Below are 23,886 nucleotides of genomic sequence, written 5' to 3'. Positions count from 1 at the left end.
GTGGTGTTGGAGGGGAGCCCGTTCTGGACTGCCAGAAAGAGGAACAAGTGGGTCCTAGAGCAAATTAAGCGTGAATTATCGCTGGAGGCAAAAATGATAAAACTGAGGCTGTCCTACTGTGGGCACATTGTGAGAAGACAGGACTCTTTGGCAAAGACAATAATGCTGGGAAAAATAGAAGGCAGTAAGAAAAGAGGAAGAGCAAATGTGAGATGCGCTGACTCCATAAAGGGAGCCATAGGCATGATCTACAGGAGCCGAGTAGGGCTGTAGAGGACAGGACACTGTGGACATCACTCATTCATGGGGTCACCAGGAGTCGGAGTTGACTTGATGGCACGTAACAACCACCACAATAAATTTAAGAATCTGCTTGTCATGTTCTACCAAAGAAACAAACTTCCACTGGAATGTCACTCAATCTATAGGTCAAAAGGGCAGGAATTCATATCTTTATTATACTGTCTTCCTATTCAAAAATATGGTAAATATGGTATATGTCTGCATGGTTTTAGGACTAATTTAAAGTCTTTCATAAAGGTTTAGAGCTTTATCTATAGAAACTTATGCCTCTTTTGAAAATGTGTTAGTAAGCAATTCATATTTTTTATTGCTAATATGAGCAGTATCTTTTAAAATTACATTTTTCTAACTAATTGCCTCTGGTATATAGAAATGCAATTGATTTTTTATATTTGTTTTATTATGCAGACATCTTACTAAACTCATTAACTTTATTATTTTTTACCAATTTCTCATTGGTTTTATTTTTTCATTTTTATTTTTTTGAGATTCTTTTTTTAATTAATTATTTTTTTTAATTGCAGTAACATTGGACTATAACATTATATAACTTTCAGGTGTTCATCATAATCTATTTTGAATTCTGCGTAGATTACACCATGTTCACCACCCGAAGATCAATTACAATCCATCACCACACGTGTGCCTAATCACGCCTTTCACTCTCCCCCGACCCTTGTTGACTTTAATAGTTCATACATAGATGATTTTAGAATTTCTATGTCTGCAAATCATGACAGTTTTGTTTCTTCCTTTCCAATTCTTATACTTTTTCTTTTTTTTTCCCCCGTTTTATCACCTTAGCAATGACCTCCACTACATTGTCAAATGGGAATATTGAGAGGACGCATCTCTATCTTATCCCGTGAACTTCAACTTTTGACTGTTAATAATGATGTTTGCTGAAGGTTTTTCAGATTAACGAATATCTCTTCTATTCCTAGTTTGCTTTAGTTGCATTCCAGAAGTTTTAAAACATAACCTTTTCATCATATTCAGTTCTATGTATTTTTAAATTTCCATTATATATTTTCTTTGATCTATGAATTATTTAAAGTATGTTTTTCATTTCCAAATGTAAGGCTTTTTTTAATTAATGTTTTTTGTCATTGATTTCTAACAATTACTTTTGATATTTATTCATAGAAAATTCCATAATTGTTTAAAAAGAGGCAATAATCTCCAACTGCTGAGTGCCACGTTCTCTATATGCCATTTTATCAAGTTTATTAATGTGTTCACGTCTTTTACATCCTCACTGACTTTTAGCTGCTTAATCTCTGAATTGCCAAGAGAAATGTTAAAAATCTCCCACTGGCACAGTGGATCTGTCTATCTTCCCTCTTAGTGCTGCAATTGTTTACTTTATGTATTTTGAGGAGATATATATAAATAATGTTACAAGTCTAGAATTGTTATATTTGTGTGAAATTAAGCATCTTACCATTGTGTGGTGACCTCTTTATCACTCATAAAGCTGTTTGCCTTAAAGTCTGTTTTTTTCTGACATTAACATATTTTTCCAGCTCTCTTTTGACTGCTATTTGCCTGTTGTGTCTTTTTCCATCCTTTAACTTTCAATATTTCTACATCCTTATGTTTGAAATGTGTCTCGTGTAAATAGCATATGCTAGATTATATTTCTTTACCCAGGCTCTCAGTTTTTGTCTTTTAACTGGGAAGTTTAGTCCTGTCATAGTTACAGTCATTACTAATATATTTAAATTTATTTCTGCCATCCTACTATGTGTTTTATATGTGTCTCCCTTTTTCTGTTCTTCCACAGCCCTTTCTTGTAAAGTAGGTTTTTTTGTTTTTATTTCATCATTTTCTCCCTCCATTGGCTTCTATTTTTTTGGAAGTTATATTCTCCATATCGTTCCTTTTTGTAATTGCCCTAAAATTTTTAAGATGCATTTTTAATAATTCTAAAATTAATATCTTTAACCTCCTGCTGAAAAATTCAAGGTCCTTAAATTTTTTTCTAATTCCAGTTATCCTCCCACCTAATCCAATGTTCATGTTGTCTGATATTTTACTTATAATAGGGTTTTTCCCCTGAAAATTTGACATTATAATCACATTATCGAGTTAAGATTTATTTAGATTTAAATTAAGATTTATTCAGATGTATCCACATATTTATAACACATTTGCTCATCGTTCCTTTTTGTAGCTCAAATCTTCCCTCTTGGACCATTTTTCTCCTACCTGCAGTATATTGTGTAGAATTTCATTTAGTGGGGAACTTCTAGTGATAAATTATCTGTTTCTTTATTTCTTTCATCTGAAATATCTTTACTTTGTCCTCATTTTTAAAAAATCGTTTGGCTGAATATAGAGTTTTTGTTAACAGTTATTTTCTCCCAGCACCTTATGCCCTCTGGCTTTCCTGTCTGTGGACAAGAAGTCAGCAGTAACACTAATTGCCTTTCTTTTGGAGAGGGTTCATCTTTCCTCTCTGGCTGGTTTTAAGATCATCTCTTTTTCTTTATTCTGTAGTTAATCTGATGTGCCTAGAAGTGTGTTTCCTTTTATTTATCCTCCCTCAGATTTGTTGAAGACTAGTGTCAGTTAGAGTTCTGGAAAATTCTCAGCCATTATTTGTTAGGATAAAATCCCCTCCCCATATCTGACTGAAACTTCTCCCTTTGTCCTCTCTTGTTTTTTGTGTGCTTTTTTTCCCTTGTATTTTTAAACTTATATCCCCAATTTATATCCATGATAATGCCATTGCATCCATCTTCATTATTTCTAACTGTATCTAATTTCTGGTTACTCCATCCATTGAAGTTTTAATTTCAATTGTTCCATTTTTCATTTTTAGAAGTTAAGTTTGGTTGGTTCTTTTTCAAGTCTGCTTGGTCTCTGCTGAAATTTTCAAGCTTCTCTCTCATATCTTTACACATTTTTGCACAGCTATTTTACTCCCAATGTTCAATAAATCCAGTATGTGAAGCTCTTGCTGATCTATTTCTACTATACGTGTGGTTGCTTTTCTGCTGGTTCTCTGAATCATTATGCTTTGTTTCCTTGTGTGTTTTGTGATTTTCTACTATAAGCTGCTCATTTTCCTTGCACAATTATTTGTGGAAACTCTGAGAGGCCTGCATTGAAGCAGGATTCCTCCAGAATATATTTGTGTTTATTCACTGGTCATGTAAGGTAGTACCAAACTGAGAACACATTACATTTTCAGACTTAGATATGTAGGACCACCCATGTGGTATGAATTTGAACCGCAAATGCAAGTGAGAGTCAGTTTGTGCCAGGCCAAAGTGATTGTCTGGGTTGAGATGCACCACTTTTCTTTCTTCTCTTTCTGTGTTCACTATGAAAGATGTGTAGTCCTTTTTTAGGACCCTGGTTTTATTTAAGGATCTCCTATGAGGTACCCCACCTTGGTCAAGACCAGGACTTAAACTCCTGTCTCCCATCCCCACAGAATCTCCAAGGCAGAAGCCCAAGGCTCTAGCATTTGGGAGAAACTTCCAGGGTGAAGCAAGCTTTGGTGTTCATTTACGTCCCTCGGTGTTTGGTTTCAGTTTGTTTGGGAGCTGAGAAGATTTCCTACTTCCATGTCAGCTCAGAGACACATTTTTAAAGATTTTAAAAATATACTTTATCCAGTATTTCAGTTGTCCTGGATGGGAAAATTGTTCTGGCTATCTAATCTGTTCTATTCCTGGAAACAGAAATGATCAGGCTGGTTTATTTTTAACCAAGCCTAATTTCCAGATCACTCTGCACCTGTGAACCTGAACCGATTTGCATGAATGTGCCTTCCTTTTCTAACTAAAAAGAACATCCAAAGAGGTTAACCAATGGACTTCTGTTGGAGAAAAACAAATAGCATGGCAGTCTACCTGGCCCTGGGGCTCTCAGAAAAGATGACTCTAACCTCTATTTGAAACTATCATGTCCAATGTACTAATAATAGTGGCTGATGCTCACTGGGGTAGTCTTATTATCATTTCCCAAACACTGGATGTGTCATATGTATTGCCTCAATTTTCACAATCCTCTGAGGTAGGTATTATTATTTCCATTTCACAGATAAGGAAACTGAAGAGCAAAATGGTTAAGAAATTTGCCCAAAGAACATGATGGAAATAGGAGGCCTTTGGGCTCCAGAGCACTCGCTCTTAGCCTTGCTGTTACACTATCTCTGTGAGAAGATAAGCAATCAGTGAAAAACTAACTGCCAGAGAAATAGGGCCCATATCAGAGAGGTCAGGGGCAATGATTCCTCCAGCTCCATGGTTCTTAACCTGAGCAGCCCATCAGAAGAAGCCAGGGAGGGTTGTCAAGTAGAGATCCTGATTTAGTTGGTCTGGGGTGGGGCCTGAACATCTATCTTGTCAAATCTCCCCAGGCAGTCTGGTGAACCCTTGATTAGAACCACTCCTCTGTGGGCTACCAGGACGGATAGCTTCCTCTCTCCCTTTGTTCACATATTATTACACTTTACCATGTCTCAACTTCCTGGGAAAATGGACGTTGGCCAAGAAAGAGAGTTGTCATTTCACTAGTCACCATCTGAATGTCCTCAGGCAATTAAGACTCTTGGGTTTCAGCGTGGTCATTGAATAAACCCAATCTCTTCTGGATCAGCATTGTGTATCAGCAGGTCAGGGCTGGGAGGAGGACAGCTCTGAGTTAAATTAGGCATGGGGATTATTGATGGATTTCATATATCCATCACTCCATATGCTTGGATATTTGGGAGTGAGAGTCGCTACAGATGCTGCCACCTAAGTGATCCTGAGTGGTCTCAACAGAGAGAACCCTCACTGAAGGCCCTGGCTCTCTCCTTCCCAGTTAAGTGCTTAAGAAAAGCAAGAAGCGCAGTTTAACTGGGGAAGAGTCACTAAGGGACAAAGTCCTAAAAAAAGAAGGGGAGGCCCAGCTTGAGAATGCCACCCACCTCCACACACACACACCCTCTCTGTCAAGGCTGCTGAAGCCATCTGGACAGAAAGAAGCTGCTTTTAAGGAATTTGGCTTTGTTGGGCCTGCATGTAAAATTCCAGCACAGATGTTCCTTGGCAACCGAGCACCTGACTTCTCAGGACCAAGATGACAGCTCTCCCTCCCCGGCTGGGTCTGGCCCAGGTTTGCATCAACAATTTAGTCCTTCCTTTCAGTGCTTCCGACCTGAGCCCTCCTGTCTACCCTGCATCCCTCCCACGGGGGAACCAAATTACACAGAGCTGAGCCGAGACGTCCTCCTGAGTGCTCTCCACCATGCGTCTTGTAGGGCTTCACGGCCCTGCCTCTGTTCACTCATAGTGAACACGGGTCCTCAGGGGACAGGGGCAGGGGTCACTCCAGCTGCAGTTAGAAAGGTGCCAGGGGAATACGCTGAGCTTTCTGAGGACCCCTGACCAGCCCTGGGCCCCTATGCATAACTCCACTTCCCTCACTTCCAGTGGGACTCCCCTGAGAGGTGAGCCGGCTTCCCCACTAGCCCTGCACCTGTCTCTGGGTCACCAACCAAGCCTGTCCCTGTCTCCTGGACACCCCAGGCCTCCTGTGGCTGCCTCTGGAAAGCTCAGGTGAGGCCTCAGACAGGACACCAGTTCCTAAGGAGAGGGGTCAGGCCTTTATTCTGCTGCCCTCACAGCAGTGGGTTTTAAACTCCAGAGGTTCCTTAGAACAGCCTCTGGACAGGGAATTGGGGGAGAGCGGCGGGGGCATGGAGGCCTAGAGGACCTGCTTCTGTATCAAATGAGCCAAGGTGCTGCCTGTGTTACCCCGAGCATGGCAAGGGCCTGCCTCACCTGGGCTGTAGTGCAGCGTGCCAGGCAGGGGGCAGGTCTTCCAGGCAGCGCAGGAACTGCTCTGCGCATATTCCCCATGAATCCCAATAAAGTTCCTGCAGGGTAGGTGCTATTGTTACCACAATTTTATAGACGAAGAAACAGAAGTTCAGAGAAGTTAAATAACTTGTGCGCTGTCACACAGCCAGTGGCAGAGTCTAGATTCAAATACGAATGAGTCCAGCTCCAAAACCTGCACCCTCTCTACTATTCCAGGCTGTCTTAACTCCCCTACAAAATGGCAAGCTTCCCAATGCATTCGTTCCTTAAAAGGACTAATAAAACAACATTTGAAGAAAGGATTAATAGGAACTATGAGTAAAAAAAGGCCAAATGCCAAACACCATAATCATCATCGTTATTGTCATTGAACATAAAACTATGCTCTGGCCTCTTGAAAGCCCAAAGAGGCGAATAAATTAGGTGACATTTGTCTTCCTGGACCTCCCTAGTCTGATGGCTCTTGCTCCCACCACTCCAGCATCTACCTGCATCGCTCTACCGGAAGGACTGGCGCCTGGTGCTTGATCCCCACACAGACTATCATCCCACGCCCTGCCCCGTCTCTCTCCCCTCAGCCTGCGAGCCTGCCATCCATGATGGCGGTTCCCTGCATTCTGTGCATGCATAAAAACCAGAGAAGGGGCCACATGCAACAAAGGACTGATCTGGGCAGCACAGGCAATTACAGACCGAGGCAGAGTATAGTGAAGGGAAGAGGTTGAGGTTTAGTCAGAACGGGCAGCAGGTGTGTCTCCAATGGGAGAAGCATCTCCCATAGGTGGCAGGGGTAGAAGGGAGAATTCAGAACGGGAGTATCTTTTGGGAGCCTACATGTTGTACCATATTGAACCCTGCCTGTTCTACCATGGGTCAGGCTGCTCTTTCTCTTAACAAGTCCGTATAAGGGCAAGCAAGTTTCCCTAAATAGACCTGGAAGAACAGGCCTGCTTCCCTGCACTTGCATCCTTTTCCTACTCTTCTGTTGCACAGGCAAAGGTAGCTAATGAAATCTGATGCCCAAGCCAGAGCAGGTCAACCTGTGCTTTCCAATCCCCGGAGACCAAAGGTGTTTCAAGAGTCTGAGAGTCCGTATATGCTCCAACCATTTACCGTAGACTGAATGACTGTCTCCCACCACTAGGAACCATGGTTTTGTGAAAATACTGGACACCAATGAGTTCATTGTTCCAGGTTCTTTTTATTTTAAGGAACAAGGTCAGGGGGCAGGGCTCCTTCGTAGCAACACCATAGAGTGACGAAGGAAGCAGACGCTCATGGTGTATCAGTCTGGGTTCTCCAGAGAAATAGAAGCAATAGGAGGCAGGAGTTAATGCTGCAGTCATGAGTCTGAAACCTGGAGGACAGGCCCATAGGCTGGAAACTCAGGCAGGTGTTGATGTTGCAGTTTTGAGGCAGAATTTCTTCTTCTCTGGGAAACCTCAGTTTTTGCTCTTAACATCTTCAACTGATTGGATGAGGCCCACCCACATTATCAGTGGGAAACCCCTTTACTCAAAGACAACTGATTGTAGAAATTAACTACTTCTACAAAATGCCTTCACCACAAAACCTAGATTAGCGTTTGATAAAATAACTGGGTAGTATGGCCTAGCCAACTTGACATAAAACTAACCACCATACATGCATATTCAGGAACAGGAGCCACCATGGACTCATGGAGCCAAGAATAAAGGATTGTTCTAGATCTACTAGTATCCAGACATTAATGTGACTCAGCCACCTCCGTGCAGTCTCTTCTACTCCCATGCGGCACACTCTTTTTGTACATTCAGTTCGGATTTTGAAGAGAAAAAATTGTATTGATTCAGGCCATTTTTTTCATACCAGGCCGTGTTAAGGCCACCGTGGGGATTGGTTGTGGTGGAGTCAGGCAACCTCCCCATGGTCCAACCAGTGGTTGTTCCTGTGCAAAGACCAGCCAAGGGCACTGTCTCAGACTTCACTACCGCCTCTAGCAGTCATGAGGGAGAAAACAAAGACCAGGATTCTGGAAGCATCTCTGTCCCTGGTGGGAGCACCCCTGTGACCTAGCGGGTGGGGACAGAACTGGCCACTACCCGTTTCTGGAATTCCACCCCCAAATGCTCAGCTTGTCCTTCTCTGGGAATTCAACACCAAAGGGCAGGCTCGTCAGCACATTCCCCAGAGAAACAAGCAGATTGGGGTTATAGAGTGGGAGGGCCTGAGGTCAGAGTCCAATGCAAAAGGGAGAAAAATATGGTGGTCATGAAACCACTGCCCCCTGCCTTCCACCATCCTTCTCCTTATGCAGATGTTTGGCTGCGGGGCACATTCAGGGGAGGCCAGACGTGAGAACAGATTTTACTGAAAGCCATTCGCACCCAACACAGAGATTTCCAAAAGGATAGGCCATTTTAGGTTTAATATAGGAATAGAAGAGATAGGACATTGGCAAACGACAGGAGGTTTAGACAGGGATGCTAAAGAGAAGGTTACTCCATCCAGATTCGGACCTTTCCCACCAGCAGCAGCTAATGATGTATTCCTTTATTTTAAGGTTTTACTTTAATAAAAAGTAAATTCTCCTAGAAGTGTAATGCTCAGATAATATTCTTATTCGCTGACAGGTTGGACAAGGGTGAGAAAATCCTACGGATAGTTCTCAGGATTGCCTGCCCATTGAAATCAATGGACTAGAGTTGTTTTTTTTTTTTTTTTTAGGAAGATTAGCCCTGAGCTAACATCTCCTGCCAATCCTCCTCTTTTTGCTGAGGAAGATTGGCCCTGAGCTAATATCCATGCCCATCTTCCTCTATTTTTTGTGGGATGCCTGCCATAGCATGGCATGACAAGCTGTGCCATGTCTGTTCCCAGGATCCAAACTGGCAAAACCTGGGCCACCGATGCAGAACATGCGAACTTAACCACTGTGCCACTGGGCCAGCCTACGGACTAGAGTTTTAAACTTCTGATTCTTGGGTCTCACCTCCACCGGTTCTAATTCCATTGGTCTGGGCCGCAGTCTTGGGCATAGGGATTTTTTTAAAGTCCCCCAGGGGATTCCAATGTGCAGCCAAGGCTGAGAACCCTCTCCCTCGGGCAGTGTACTCACATTTGGCCCCTAGGAGCCTGGTGAACCTACGGATGTGTGGACGCTCCTCAGACCTTCTGCCCCAGAATCTCTGGAAGATTATCATGCAGTCAGCCATTGACCCTGGTGCCCGGGTCTCCAAGAAAGTGTCTACTTCCACTGCTGGCGGCTCTCAGCTCACCTACAGGGTAAGGCCTAAAGTAGTGCTTCTCAAACATGCATATAGATTACCCAGGATCTTGTTAAAATGCAGATTCTGATTGATATGGATAGGGCCTGAGCTTCTGCGTTTCACTAGGCCCCACACGATGCCCAAGCTGCTGGTCTGTGTACCGCCTCTTAAGGAGCAAGGGCCTAGAGCGGTGCTTTTCCACCTTGCCTACACATTGAAAATTCAATGGGTCTGGGGTACAGCCTGGGCCCTCAGGTTGTTTCTGAAGCTCTCCAGGTGATCCTCTGTTGCAGCGAAGCTTGAGAACCACAAACAAGCAAAAGCAGAAAGCTGTCTTAAAGGGATATCAGCTTTAGGATTTTGGCAAAATAATGCTTTGAATTTATGACAGGAACAAAAATGTTAAAATTATATATAATTTCTCTGAAAAGAATAGGTCATGAGTCTGTAGCGGGCATGATGGCTTCAAGGTTACTTCGCGGAGCTGGAGTGCTGGCCGTGTAGGCCCTGAGGGCCCGTGGTGCCCATGGAGTTGCCGTGGTGTGCTCTATGGCGTCTGGAGGTGGTGTTCCTATGACGAGCAGGTGACTGGGCTGGAGAGGGAGGTCCTAGGAGCTGTATGGAAGGGACTGGACCTACACAATATGCTAGCCCCAAAGACAGCTTCAGGCACCAAGGAAGACCCTAATTTAGTCCCCTCCATCACCAACAAGCCGATAGTGGGCTGCACCTGTGAAGAGGACAACAGTGCTCTCATCTGGTTCTGGCTGCACAAAGGCGAGACCCAGCAGTGCTCCAGCTGTTGAACCCATTACAAGCTGTGCCTCCTCAGTTGGCCCATGGAGCATCTGCACTAACTTACTCAAAATGTGCTATAAAGTTTCTTCTTTCCAGTAAAGACCAGCCATTGCATTGACTCCTTCTCCCACTAAAAAAAAAAAAAAAAAAAAAAAAGAATCACGAGGAAGAGCCTTTGGTGGCTGAAGGGATATTAGAAATGCAGAAGCTGGTGGTGAAATGGGACCTCTTTCTACACAAAAGAGCATGGAGCCGTGAGGGAAAATGATGTCAGGGACTGGGCAGCTCCCGGAGAGAGAGAAAAGGGAGCTGCTGTGAGGATGGAACTTGGCTAAGAGGGAGAAATGTCTATAGAGAATTTTAAGAAAGTTCTAGTGTGTGTAGGGCCATGTAACCTCCTTCCTCAGTGTCCTCAAGAAACCATCAATGAAGACCTAGTTCAAATAATATTTGAACTCTGATCTGTGGTGGGTTCTGTTTGTTTTTTGCCTGAGTCTCCACACCTAATGGGGTCTCCTAACAACCCTATATGGAAAGTATTGTTGCTGTCCGTGTATTACAGATGGGGAAACCGAGGCTTAGAGAAGGTCAATAATGTGCCCCAAGTCTTGCAGGTGCCATGGCAGAGCTAGAATGGAGAACTGGATGGTAGTTGAGTGAATTAACCACAGAACCCAGGCTCTGACTTGCCCAGATGGGACGGAGGCCTCAGGATTGATTTGCATGAGAAAAGCCCTGAAGGAAGAGAAAATAAGGAGTCCTGACTGGATGCAGGAATAACACCTCTGCTGAAGGCAGAAGTCTGCCAGCTCAGCCCTGGCCTGTCCCTCAGACCACACTCCAGGCCTGAAGCCCAGGGAAGGAGAAGGGGTGGGGAGAGAGGAGTCAGGAGTGAAAAATGTAAGAGCTTTTCCTCCAAGGATCTCTCTACAGAGTTGGGGTCACAGGATAGCCCATCTTGAGATCCAAATAACAGTGAAACACAGTGGTAGACCAGGGAGTCTTCCTACTTTCACAGGAAACACAGCTTCAAGAGCTCTGTAGAACACAGCACTCATTCCACAAAACATTTATGTAGCACCTACTGTGTGCCCAGTGTTGAGGATTCCATGATGAGCAATCCTAGTGCTAGAGCAAAGGCGTTCCTCCAGAGATCTGCAGCTCACGGATTCTTGTGACCTGTTCGCCAAGGGCAGAGGTGACTTTGCCTGTTTTTCTGGCTACTCACGCATCTTGAACATCACACATATTTCACCAGTGAAAAATTATTTCTAGTCTTCCTTATGCTCCAAGCTTTCTGGACGCCGAAGGCAAGAAGAAAGTGTCCATAAGATTAAAACAACTACCCAGTGGCTTGGAAGAAGTTTCTCTCACAGTTCCTTTAGGAATGCACACAGTGTAATGCAATCCACAAATCAGCAAGAGTTCCAGGGGTTATTTCTTCAGTCGCTCCTCAATATAAGTTTACTCTTGAGCTAAAGAACAATTAAGCAAAACAACTCCACAGAGGCCCATTTAGGGAGGCCTTGCCCAGAGGGGCGGCTTCATCCAAGAAAGTGTTAAAGTAATAATTCTTAAATTTGAGGGTGGGTGGGGTGTTGAGAGTCCCTTCCATAATCTGAAGAATGCTAGGAAACGTTTCCTTGGGAGGAAGTGGGCAATTTGCACAAACATACAAAATGCTGCCCCGGATCCCAGTTCCCAGATGCCTGAACCCCAGTCACAGATCTACTGGAGTTTGTGGGATCCGGATTGAGAACGCCTAACCCAGAGGAAAGGATGGAGAGCGCATCCTTCAGCCCACCTTTCATAAACATTGTCTTTCAGCTGGGTCTTGGAGAAGAACGAGGCAGCCGCGAGTTTGAAGTTACTTTCCCAAGAAGCTGAGGCAGCTGTTACTCCACAGTGGCATCATGAGCACAGGGGACCACTCGTGACTTCTCAGGCTCATTTAATTCTTGCAATTTAAATCGCCACCTCCTTAGTTTGCCTCATTCCAGCTGGTTTTGAAGAGACATCATCTTAAATAACCCACCCTAGGATTTCAATGACTAATAGGCCCAAACCCTCCCGGAGTATTTCCATTTCAAAAAGTGGCTGTGTTTATCCACACGGTGACACAGTGACACGTCAGAACAAGTGACAAAGGAAAATAAAGAATTCCAGAGGGAAAAGAGAAGGGAAATAAATAGTGAACACCCACTCCATGTCAGGCACCATGTGTATTCGAGTTTCCCAACATTGTGGTTCCACTGTTTACAGAGAAGGAAACCAATGCTCGAAAGTCAAAATAACTTAATGCCATAGAGCGGGGTTCTCAACTGTGTGCACCTCGGAATCACCTGGCAGCTTCAAAGACACTGGGTCCCACCCTGGACATGTAGCCCAAAGTCTGACATTTTTAAAAGATCCTCTGAGGAGTCTACTCCACGGAGATCTGGGAACCGCTGTCAGAGAGCAGTTGGTGGAGGTGTTCATTGCCCCAGTTCTTTCTTATTCTCGGGGCAGATCTTCCGCTGGGACATATCCGTGTGGTCATTCAAATTGTATAAATTTTGAACTAATTTTATATCGGTTGGTGTCCGACTGCCAACTCAAGTCCCTGTCCTCCCCTGTTACTCCCCATCCTTGTCCAGGTTCCCTGGTCCCCCCAACCTCCAGAGTTGGAACGGTCTGCCAGAAACGTTGTTAAATATCTTGAAAATCATCCCAGGCAGTTTCAATGCTCAGTTCCCTTTTCACAATACCTTAGTACATGTGGGCAAAGTCAAAAAGAAAATGAGGGGCAGACAGTTTTCTGGGCATAAGTTACATAAAGCTGAAAACACTTACCCCACCTGTTCACTATGCTAACACTGACTTGAAATGCCAAGAGCGAACATGGGACCTTTGCTCAGTTTTTGCAAGAGACAGCTCAGGACTTTGAGGTCTAAACATGTTTTGTGCCCAAATGTAGCAAGTACGCAGGCAGGTGAATTCCTTGGGCCGTCCAGGGAACAAGAGATACTAAGAAAGAAAAAAAAAAATCAGGAAATGATCTCATACTTCCCACCCAACTACATTTTCCTGTAATACAAAAATCAGCCCAAACAAGTCCGAGGTTTGAGCAAGAAATTCCTGTCCCTTTGGGGGCAAAGAGCAGGGGAACGAGCGCAGCTTTCCATCATTAACCAAACAGAGTAAACCACATTAAATTGGATGATCATGCAACATGCAAGGACAATCTCTTTCATAAATAACTGCAGAAAAAGTAAGTAGTGATAAAGATCTTTCCCTTACCCACGGCACCTCATCTCTCGGTGCATCCCCAGCTTTATTGGCTGTAGAAAGTGGGCCCTTCTTTATTCATTTAACAAACATTGGTTGAACAGCTATCATTTGCCAGGAACTCTGCTGGGAGCTAGGATGGAAACCAAGCCTGAGTAAGACACAATGTTGGCTCTCAGGAGCCCACGACCCAGGACACAGACATGCAAACAAATAATTACAATGCACTCTGGGAAAAGCTGTAACTCATGCTTGTGCACGGTGCATGGGAGCTCAGACCAAGGAGTAATTAGTTTGGCTGCTGAGTTAGGAAAGACCTCATGGGGAGGTAGTATGTGAAATGATACTACAGATGGATGGGTTCAGATGATCCCCACTGTTTATTCCAACTCTGTCTTCAGATTCTATAAAAGAAGAGAGTATGGTAGAGACACATGCTAGGTGCAGTCCTGGATAGAGCACAAATGTTCCTTAAAGGCTCAAATCAAGAGTTGGAGGCCCAGGAGAGTGGCCGTTAATATCTGCTGGGTCTTGAAAAGTGTGAGACTAACCTATGACCTGGAGATTATGTCATGACTTTATAGAATTGTCCTTCAGCAAGAAAATGGTGGATCCCTTTCCTATGAATCATGCATTTCCCAGAAGCCTCTGATTCCCTGAAATTTCCACTGGGAATTCCCAGATGCACAATGAGCTCTTTCAAAGGGCACCATTTTTGATGGTGTCTGCCTTGGCATTCCAGTAAGGAAAACTGGGCTTAGTTTTTCACATTGAAGATTTGATTGGGTTTCATTTCTTCACTTCCTCTCCTGCTGCTTCTTTTTATGGGCTGGCTTGGCATGGTGATTTAAAATAAAATTTAAAATGAAACTCCTGATATTCCTCAACAGAGGAAAAAAAACCTGACAACCCTTTGGGAGTATGAACACTCTTCCCTAAAGAAAAGCCCTCTTTCAAGGCCCACTATCTGGAAGCTGAGGGGAGGGCAGGGCAGGAGAGGCAGAAAGGCATTCCAAAAGTACACCTGAGAGCAGACTTTGGTAGAAGGGAAAAGAAATGGACTCACCAATTCTGACTCCTCTCATTTGCATCCCAGCACCTCTGCAGGTAAGGGCTTCTCCCATAAACTCACTTGGCCTGTTTATCTATCTCCTTGTTGAGCATCTATACAACCCAGGAACTGGAGGAGAGGAATCCGAATGCAAAGATGAAGGGCAAGGCCCTGAAAGGAGCTTACACTCTATTTATGGACATGTACATTGATTTTATTTTTTTAAAATCTTAAACAAAGCATAAGGGGTGGTGCTGAGTATAGATGTAGCCAGTCCCAGCCTCTAGATTGGAATCTGGCACTAGGTGTGCAAGGGCCATAAATAAATTCTGTGCTTGAACGTGAACAGTGGTAGGAAATCCTCTCAGGTCTAGGGCAAGGAGAGTCTGCTGAAGAACAAGATGTTTGGGACATTCCTCTTTGACCAGCTCCTTAAGACTGCTCTCCTCCTCCCGGGCTGTGGGCATCCATGGCTTCAAGGTGGCACTCTGTGCGGCAGGAGAACAAAAGCGTTTCCTACATTGCACTGAGGACAGAGAGTCCGAGAGAAGATGGACTGCTGACTGAAATGCTTCATGGGGTCAAAGTACTCAACAGGAAGTCACCTGGGTTCTTGTCTCAGCTTTGTCACTCTATCACCAAGAGTGACTCACTCAGCCTCTTGGCCTCAGTTTCCTCACCTGTAACATCAGGGGAATGGGTGATACCATCTCTGAGTTTCTCCTCAGGCTTCCCCAGGACCTGGGTGAACACTCCCTCAAGGAGCCTCCCTTGGCCCTCACCTGAGGCTCTTGCAGAAAGCTGGGGTGACCTGTGTGGCATCCCAGGAGCCCAGCCCCTGAGAAGGCAATGAGTACCATGAGTGGGAGAAAGGAGTCTTCCTGTTCCTAAAAAGAACATCCTTGTAAACTAGTAAATTAGTAAGCCGGCAGTCTGGTTTACAACTCACATCCATCTTCATCTTCTTGAGTGCTGCCAGTTCAGGGTCACTGACAAGGCTGAGGGAATATCACCAGAGTAAGACCACCCCTTACCTCCTGCAGGTCCTCCTGCAGGCCCCTCCTGACCACTCCTCATTTAGTTCACTCTCTTCTCTCTGTTACCTACCATGTACCCGCCAAGTACATACAGAGGCCCTCCCGGCCCAGGAGTTTACATTCTAGCTAGGGACAAAGATGTTGTTAAGGGTTGAATTGTGTCACCCCCTCAAATTCATAAGATAAAGTCTAACCCCCAGGACTCAGAATGTGACCTTTTTTGGAAACAGGATTGTAGTGGATGTAATTAGTTAGGATGAGGTCATTAGCGTGGGCCCTGATCCAATATGACTGGTGTCCTTTTAAAAAAGGTTTATTTGGATGGGATTAGTTTGGACACAGACACACACACAGGGAGAATGCCACATGAAGAGACAGAGGGAGAAGGCCGTGTACAAGCCAAGGAGAGCGACCTGAACAGATCCTTCCTTCACACCCCTCGGAAGGAGCTAACCCTGCCGACTTCCAGCCTCCAGAACTGGGAAACCATAAATCTCTGTTGTTTAAGCCCCTGGGTTTGTGGTACTTTGTTACAGCAATTGATAATGACATGTACTTGAAACTGTCAAACACAAGGCAAGACCAAGGCCTAATTGAAGATTCGGCTGGTAAAGAAACAACCAACTCTTTTTAGATTCAGTGTCTTACTTACCTGGACAGTGAAAGGATGAGCAACCAAAGGTGCAGCTCCCTGTGGCCCATGTGTGGGTAAGACCAAAACAAAAAGAAAGCCAAATACCGGAAACGCAAAAAATGGGACACCTGTTGCTGAGGAGCCAGCATCCTGCAGCCGCATCCTGAGGACTGCTGTGGACACCTCCCACACCTCCCGGGAGGAGATGAGAAGCTGGCTCATGACAGCCTCCTCGTAAATAGAGAAGCGAACGAGATGTGCCCTCATAGCACCTCCTCATGAGTGCCCCTCCCTTTTCTGCTGAGACGCAGATCAGCTGTAGTTCAAGCCTTGCCTGAACGGCCTATGTGGCTACGTGCAGGGTTTTCAGGGTGCCCTCCAGAGCTGTTCCCCTACAAGGACATTTAATAAGAGGAGACAGAGAGGTGTCAGAACGAGCAGCACAGCTTCCAAGCTGCACAGAAGCTTCGCAAAGGGAGGTCAATGGGACCAGGGGGCAAAGAGTTGGACAGATGGGGCCTCACATGAGTGGACGCAGACCAAATGTGGGCCGACGAAGAATGAGAACTCTGCTTTTAATAAACGGTTTCTTAAAATTCTTGGAATAGGGCAGGTGCAACATGCGAAATTTAGAAAATTAAAATAGACATAAAACTCACAGACACAATGCTGACCAAAAGAAGCTGGACACAGAAGAGTATACTTTATGAGTCTATTTATATGAGATTCTAGAACAAGCAAAACACGCCTGAGGAGAGGAAAATGAAAATAGAAGTTGCCTTTTGCAGGAAGGATAGTGACTGGAAAGGGTCACAAAGGAACTTCCTAGAGAGATGGAGGTGTTCTATATTGTGATGGAGCGTGAGATGTGTGGGTATGTTTATTGTCAAAATTGTACAGTTAAGATTTGTGCATTTTAGTGTATGTAAATTTTACCTTAAAAATGTATAAATAAGACAATGACCATCACCCAAAACCACACCAACAAAAGATAATTTACTAACACTTTTTTCATTATGTTATGGCCTTTTTTTCCTGCAAAGTTTATATAGCTGAGATCAAACTTAATATGCAATTTCAGTTTTTTAAAAATGTACATAAAAAAACATTTTCCCATGTCATTAAAACATCGCGGTCAATATCATTTTTAAGTTACTGCCTTCTATTGCATTGTTTGAATGCACTATAATTCACACACTTCCACAGGACTGGGCATTTAGGTTGCTTATGCAATAATAAATAACACTGTGATTAACATCTGTGCCCATACATCTTTGTCTGCATTTCTGATTATTTCTGTAGAAGATTCCTGGAAGAGGAACTACTGGGTAAAGAGTATGAATATTTTAAGGCTCTTTAGAACCTATTGCCAAATTGCTTTCCTGAACAGTGTGGGAACCGCCCTCTTCTCCCCACACCCTCCCCAGCCTTGAATAGTGTCATAGTCTTAATCTCGCCTGATGCAAGGGAAATAGGATTTTATTGTGACTTGCATTTCTGTGATTACTGGTAAAGCTGAATATTTTCCCATACATTTGTAAGCTTTTTTTACATCCTTATTGTAAACTGTCCGTTTGTGTCCCCTACCCACTTTCCTATATTGATGTTTAGTGTTTTTCTTATCAAAGTAGCAACTCTTTGAAGACTAAGGCTATTAACTCCTTCTTTACCACATTTGTGATAGACATTTACTCCTAGTTGGCTTTTAATTTTGGGGGGAGGGAGGCGGGGGGGTTAGCTTGCATTTACCATAAATCCATGTAGTCAGAATCATTTCCTTTGCCCTCTTTGTCAATGTCCCTATGCCTAGTAACTCAGGGTGGTGTATTCTAGGTGGGGCCACCATGTGAGCTGTGGCCAGGAATTCAGAGAGGATGATAAAACCAGGAAAGAGGGACTTAAGATGTCAATTTCCCCCAAATTGATCGAAAAATTCAAAGCTGCCCCAGTTAAAAATCCTAGATGACCACTTTAAAGAAATTAACAAGCTGGTTCTAAAGGACCTAGAATAACCAAAAGGAATCTGAAAAAGAGCAAAGTTGAATGACTAATGCTACCTGATTTGAAAAATTATTACGAAGCTATAGCAATCAAAACGGTGCAGTACACATAATGATAGACAAATAGGTCCCTGGAACAGGATAGAATTCAGGAATAAACCCACACATATATGAACAACTGATTTTGACAAAGACACAAAGGAAATGCAGTGGAGAAAGGATAGGCTTTTTAACAAACTGTGCTGGGAAAATCGATTATCTGTATATAAATAAAATAAATAAATTTTTAGTTTATACTTCATACCGAATACAAAAATTAAATCAAAATCAATGTCTCTTTTCTCTGTATGTAGGGTTGACATTTATTGTTTGTACCATAGAGTCGATTCTAACTCTCCTAAGTGACCCTGTGTACCGCAGAGTGGAACCCTGCCCAGTCTTTTCTCACCATCCTCTCACCTTCCAGTGCTGTATCAGACAATGCTCCTCTGCTATTCATAGGATTTTCATGGCTGAATTTTTCAGAAGTGGGTGGCCAGGTCCTTCTTCCTAGTCTGTCTAGTCTGGAAGTTCTGCTGAAACCTGTCCACCATGGGTGACCCTGGTGATATCTGAAATACTGAGGGCACAGCTTTCAGCATCACAGCAACACACAGCTGCCATAGTAGGACAACAATCAGACAGGTGACGTGGTTCCCTGACTGAGAAATGAACCCAGGCCGCAGCCGTGAGAGCACTGAATCTTCACTACCAGACCATCAGGGCCAGTCACAGGTGTTCTAGGCAAAGGGAAAAGCAAACAGAATAGGAAAGGAGCTCAGTGTCTTAGAGGAACTAAAAGAAGGCGAGTGGTTGCAGCCTAATAATCAAAATAGTGCTCCGTGAGACTAGAGAGGTAAGCTAGAGCTGAGTTATGTAGGATTTTGACCATTTACTTTGGGAGTAGTAAGAACCCACTGAAGTACATCAAGGGTGCAATTAACAGAGTGAACAGGCAACCTGCAGAATGGGGGAAGATATTTGCAAATTGTATGTCCGATAAGAGGTTAATACCCAGGATATATGAAAACTTTTATGACTCAACAACAAAGAAAACCCAAACTTACAAGTGGGCAAATGTCTTGAATAGACATTTCTCCTCAGAAAAATATACAAATGGCCAATGACTATATGAAAAGATGCTCAACATCACTAATTATTAGAAAAATGCAAATCAAAACCACAATGAGATACCACTTCACACTCACTATGGCTACTATCAAAAAAATGAAAACTAACAAGTGTTGGTGAGGAGGTGGGGAATTTGGAAGCTTTGTGCAGTGTTGGTGGGATTGTAAAATGGTGCAGTTGCTATGTAAAACAGTATGACGGTTCCTCAAAAAATTAAACATAGAGCTAGCATATGATCTATCAATTCCACTTCTGGTTGGATACTCAAAAGAATTGAAAGTAGCATCTCAAGGGAATATTTGTAGACCCATGTCCATAGCGGCACTATTCACAATAGCCAAAAGGTGAAAGCAACCCAAGTGCCCATCGGATAAACGGATAAAAAAAATGTGGTATACATATATATATATATATACATACAATGGAATATTACTCTGTCTTAAAAAGGACGGACATTCTAACACATGCCACAACATGCATGAACCATAAGGACATTATGCTAAGTGAAATAAGCCAGTCATGAAAAGATAAATATTGTTTAATTCCCCTTTTATGAGGTAAATAGAATAGTCAAATTCATACTGACAGAAAGTAGAATGATGGTTGCCAAGGGCTGGGGTAAGGAGTAGTGGAAGTTATTTAATGGTATAAAGTTTCCATTTTGCAAGATGAAAAAGGTCTGGAGATTTCACAACAATGTGAATACATTTAATATTACTAAAATGTATGCAGTACTTAAAAATGGTTAAGACGGCAAATTTTATGTTCTGTGTTATAAATGAAACAAGTTTTTTTAAAGATGGCTCTGACTTTTGTGGAAAGAATGAATGGGAAGTGTGCAAGAGTGAATCCAGTGATGTCTCCTGGGAAGATGTTGCCACAGTCCAGGTGGGAGATGAGGCTGATTGACTAGACCTAACTAGAGATGAGGTGACTTGAGAAAGCAGAAGAGACAGAGACCGGTGGATTGCAGTGATATTGAGGAGTTCAGATCCATAGAACTTGGTAAGTGATGAAGTGTGGAAGTTGAAGAAAAGAAAAATATCAATGGTAACTGACCGATCTTAACATGAACAGCTGAGTGGCTAGTGATGTCACTTAGTGAGCTAGGGAACATCAGAAAAGACAGCCTCTGGGGAGGGAGGAGGTTGGGTTGGGGAAGAGGATGAAATTCCGTGTTGGACATATTGAGTTTAAGATGCCTGCAAGATCCAAATGTGAAAGTTGGATTGGAGGTTGAAAATATAGATCCAGAGCTGATAAGCGTGTCTCAAGCTGGAGATACATGAAAGCACAGACTTTCAGTCTACACTTGAGTGATAGGTGTGATGTGGGTGAATGAGAAGCTGGAGGAGCTGATTGTTTTGAGAAAAGGAGAGAACCTAGGACTGAGCCCTGGGAAATTCCTGGCAAATTGACGTCAAGAATAGAAAAGGTTGGCACTACTGGCCCATTTTATAAACAAGGAAGAGGAGACTCTGAGAGATTAAGCAATTGGTCCAAGATCACACAAGTCAGTAAGGGGTAGAGCCGGGATTTGGACCTGAAATCCAGCCACCATCCTCCTTCCACCAAAATAAACAAGGCAGGAGAGGGTGCGGGGAGCTGAACCTGAGCCGGCCCTGGATGTGTGTCCTGGCCCCTCGCCAACTGCTGCCTCCTGGGGCAAGTCCCAGTCACTGACTGAGACTGCAAAATGAGAAAATGTGACTTCCTCCTCCGAGTGCCCGGGGTTGTGGTGAGGACCAGGTGAATCACAGATATAGACGACCATCTATGATTGGCCGGCGATCATCTTAAAGGCAGAGTTCATAACCTTCCCAGGAATCTAGACCAGCCCAGTTAATCACTTCCACCTCAGACCACTTCCTCATGGTTACCTTTCTTTGGAAACATCAGACCCGGACCAGCTCCAGGGCTCCGCCAGACCTGTTCTCCACTGAGCTGGGGCCACCTGATCCCTACCAGCAGGCCCAGCCCCTTCTCTGCCAGCTGGCCCTGACTGCATGCCTTGTGCAGGAAATGGAATCATTACCCTGTTCCAACCCTTTGGGACTAGAAACTGCCTTGTTTGGGGCAGGTCCCCACCTCAGTGCAAGGACTGGAATCTGGGCAGAGGCAGGAGCCTGAATCTGACAGTGCTGCCCAGAGTGGACTTCTGAGAATCACCTGGGCCTGAGAATTGCTGCCCACTGGCCCCTGCTCACTGCCCGCTACCCTGATTGTAGCCGGAGGCTGAATGCCTGCTGGGACTACCCCTTTCTCCTAGAATCGCAAACGTACTGGCTTCTGTGTGCTGCTCACAGGCTACCCATCCTTCCAGCAGCCTCAACTGGGAAGCCATCCTTTACCCAACACCCCCATCCACCAGTGCCTGCCCCCTCCATGGCCTTTTTTTCCTATACCTTTCACCCCCAAATGTACATATTTCCCAAGATTTCATCCTGATGTAAATTCTCCTCTCTGGATATACTGTCCTTTGACAATCTCATCCACTCCTGGGGTTTCAACTAGCGCTCCCAAGAGGAAGAGACCCACAGATATAAGTTCATTTTCAAATTAGAATGACCAGGGCCCAAGCCTGATTGATGGGAAAGAGAGAAGAAGGGTGGGGTCCAGAGGGAAGCTGAGTCCCAAGAATGCTGGCCCTCTCCACAGCTGTGGAAGGAAAGGCCCAAATCCCAGAGGCCTCTGAGTCCCCCCGGCCTGGTGCACTGCCAGGCACAGAGGGGTGCAGAGTCTTTGTTGGATGCATGAATGAATGAATGAGTTGGTACTTCCTTCTCCGGGTCCTAGTGCATTCTCCGAGGCCATCACCCCTCCCTCCTCATTTGGGGTATAGATAAGGGTGTGAGAGGAAGTGACTAGACAAGCAAGCCCAGAGGAAACATTAGTTCCTGTGAGATCTGTCCAGAACTCACCTTGTCCCTTCAGGAGACCAAGAGAGGACAGAATAGACACCTAGACTTTGAAACAGCACCCAGCTCCCACTGTCTCCCTAAGACAGCTCAAGCCCCACCAGCTTTTGGTTTCTACTTAGCCACACTATGGCCTGCGTTTATTGACAGGTGCTGTGTGGAGCAAGCTCTGATCATTTTCATCTTATTTAAACCTCCCAAAGACCTTCTGAGGGAGATATTATTATTTTCTCCAATTTACGGATGAGGAAGCAGAGGCAGGAAGTTAAGTAACTTGACCAGGATCCAACAGCTAATAAAAGTAACAGAACTGGAAATTTTTTTTCTTTTTACTGAAAAGGTGTTGTTTCATCTTTTAAATATCAGCAATTTGCACACATGCTCCAGCGCCATTGGAATATGTTATTTTCAAATCTAGTAATGAAGTACAGAATGGTAGAAGTGGAAGAACCTTCGAGAAGAATGAGTCCAGCCCAGAGTAGGAGAGAAAAGAGGAAGGGAGGCGGAGCACACAGGCTGCAAATCCTCCCCTGCCTCTTCCTTCTGCTCCTAAAATAAGACAGAACAAAAGACTGGAAAGTCACTGGCTCAGAGGATTCAGCGTCTCCTTCCTAACTCTCTGTGATTTTATGATTCAAGATAGCAAGGACCTATTTCCTGGAGCAAGAAGATGCTAAGATCGCTCTCCTGGTGGACGTGATTTTCAAAGCGGGAAAGGGTGGGGAGCGTCTGTCCTGGTTCCTCCCTCCAGCTGCGGGCCTCTTAGAGCCCTGCTCCTTAGACGCCGTGAGGCTGAGGCCCGCAAGTCCAAGGCCTGAAGCCTTCCCAGGATTGGCTCCCCGGGAAGATGGCCCTGCCCTTCAACCAGCCCTCGCCTCCCATCTGCATCCCTAATTGGCACCTCCTGGCGGCTTCATTTTTCACTCTTGGCTATAAATGAGCCTCTGATGATTTATTCTATCCTGGGTGTTGACAAGCTCAAGAAGTTCTGTGGAGCCTGCTGCCAGGCACTTTTGGGGACAAAGCGTGACTCACCACTTCGAGGTCAGTGGAGGCGGGAGGCAGGGGAACCAGCTGACAACACATGCAGCTCCAGGCCTTCTGCCTTCTTTTGTGAGCCAGCTACCCCTAGATATGAAAGGGCCACCCCAGAGCCCTGGGACGGAGACAGGACCGGCAACCCACAGGTCTGCCACGTCTTAAGGCTGCTTCTCTGTGTTATTTCCTACCCCCAGTGCCAAATGCTAAACTGCCTTTCAGAGAGAGCTCCAGAAGCCCTCCTTGGATCCAACCAAACACGTATTCACAAAACATTAGCACTGGAAGGAAAAAAGAAGTTAAAAAAAGCCTTAGAGATCATTTAACTCAATCTTCCTATTTTATGGAAAAGAATTTGAGGCCCAGAGAGGTCAAGCAACTTGATCTGACCAAGGTCACAAAGTGAGTTAGTGGTAGAGTTGGGATGAGAACCTGGGTCTTTTGTCTCTCGGCCCTGTGCTCTGTCTACTCACCACAGTATTATAGGCTCCGGAGTGAGTGGAGGCTGACACTTTCCTCCTTGAACATGGGCAAGAGGTGCTAACCTTTCAGGGGAGATGACTTTGCTGGCATTTCAGCTTTGTCCTTTGGTCCTCTCTC

The 23,886-nt window shown here is 44.4% G+C and overlaps 1 long non-coding RNA gene across 1 annotated transcript; it reads right to left on the bottom strand.

Moving 5' to 3' along the window:
• Window positions 1-12,378: 12,378 nt before the first annotated feature.
• LOC139076497 (uncharacterized) lies at window positions 12,379-21,320 on the bottom strand. The gene is made up of 3 exons (XR_011528193.1): window positions 21,211-21,320; window positions 14,505-14,618; window positions 12,379-13,571 (listed from the first exon to the last, which is right to left on the bottom strand). It is a non-coding gene; the product is annotated as an uncharacterized lncRNA (long non-coding RNA).
• Window positions 21,321-23,886: the final 2,566 nt, after the last annotated feature.

Source organism: Equus przewalskii, chromosome 1 (genome assembly GCF_037783145.1).
Source record: "Equus przewalskii isolate Varuska chromosome 1, EquPr2, whole genome shotgun sequence".
Classification (NCBI taxonomy): Eukaryota; Metazoa; Chordata; class Mammalia; order Perissodactyla; family Equidae; genus Equus; species Equus przewalskii.
This window is presented reverse-complemented; position numbering and strand designations above follow the sequence as displayed.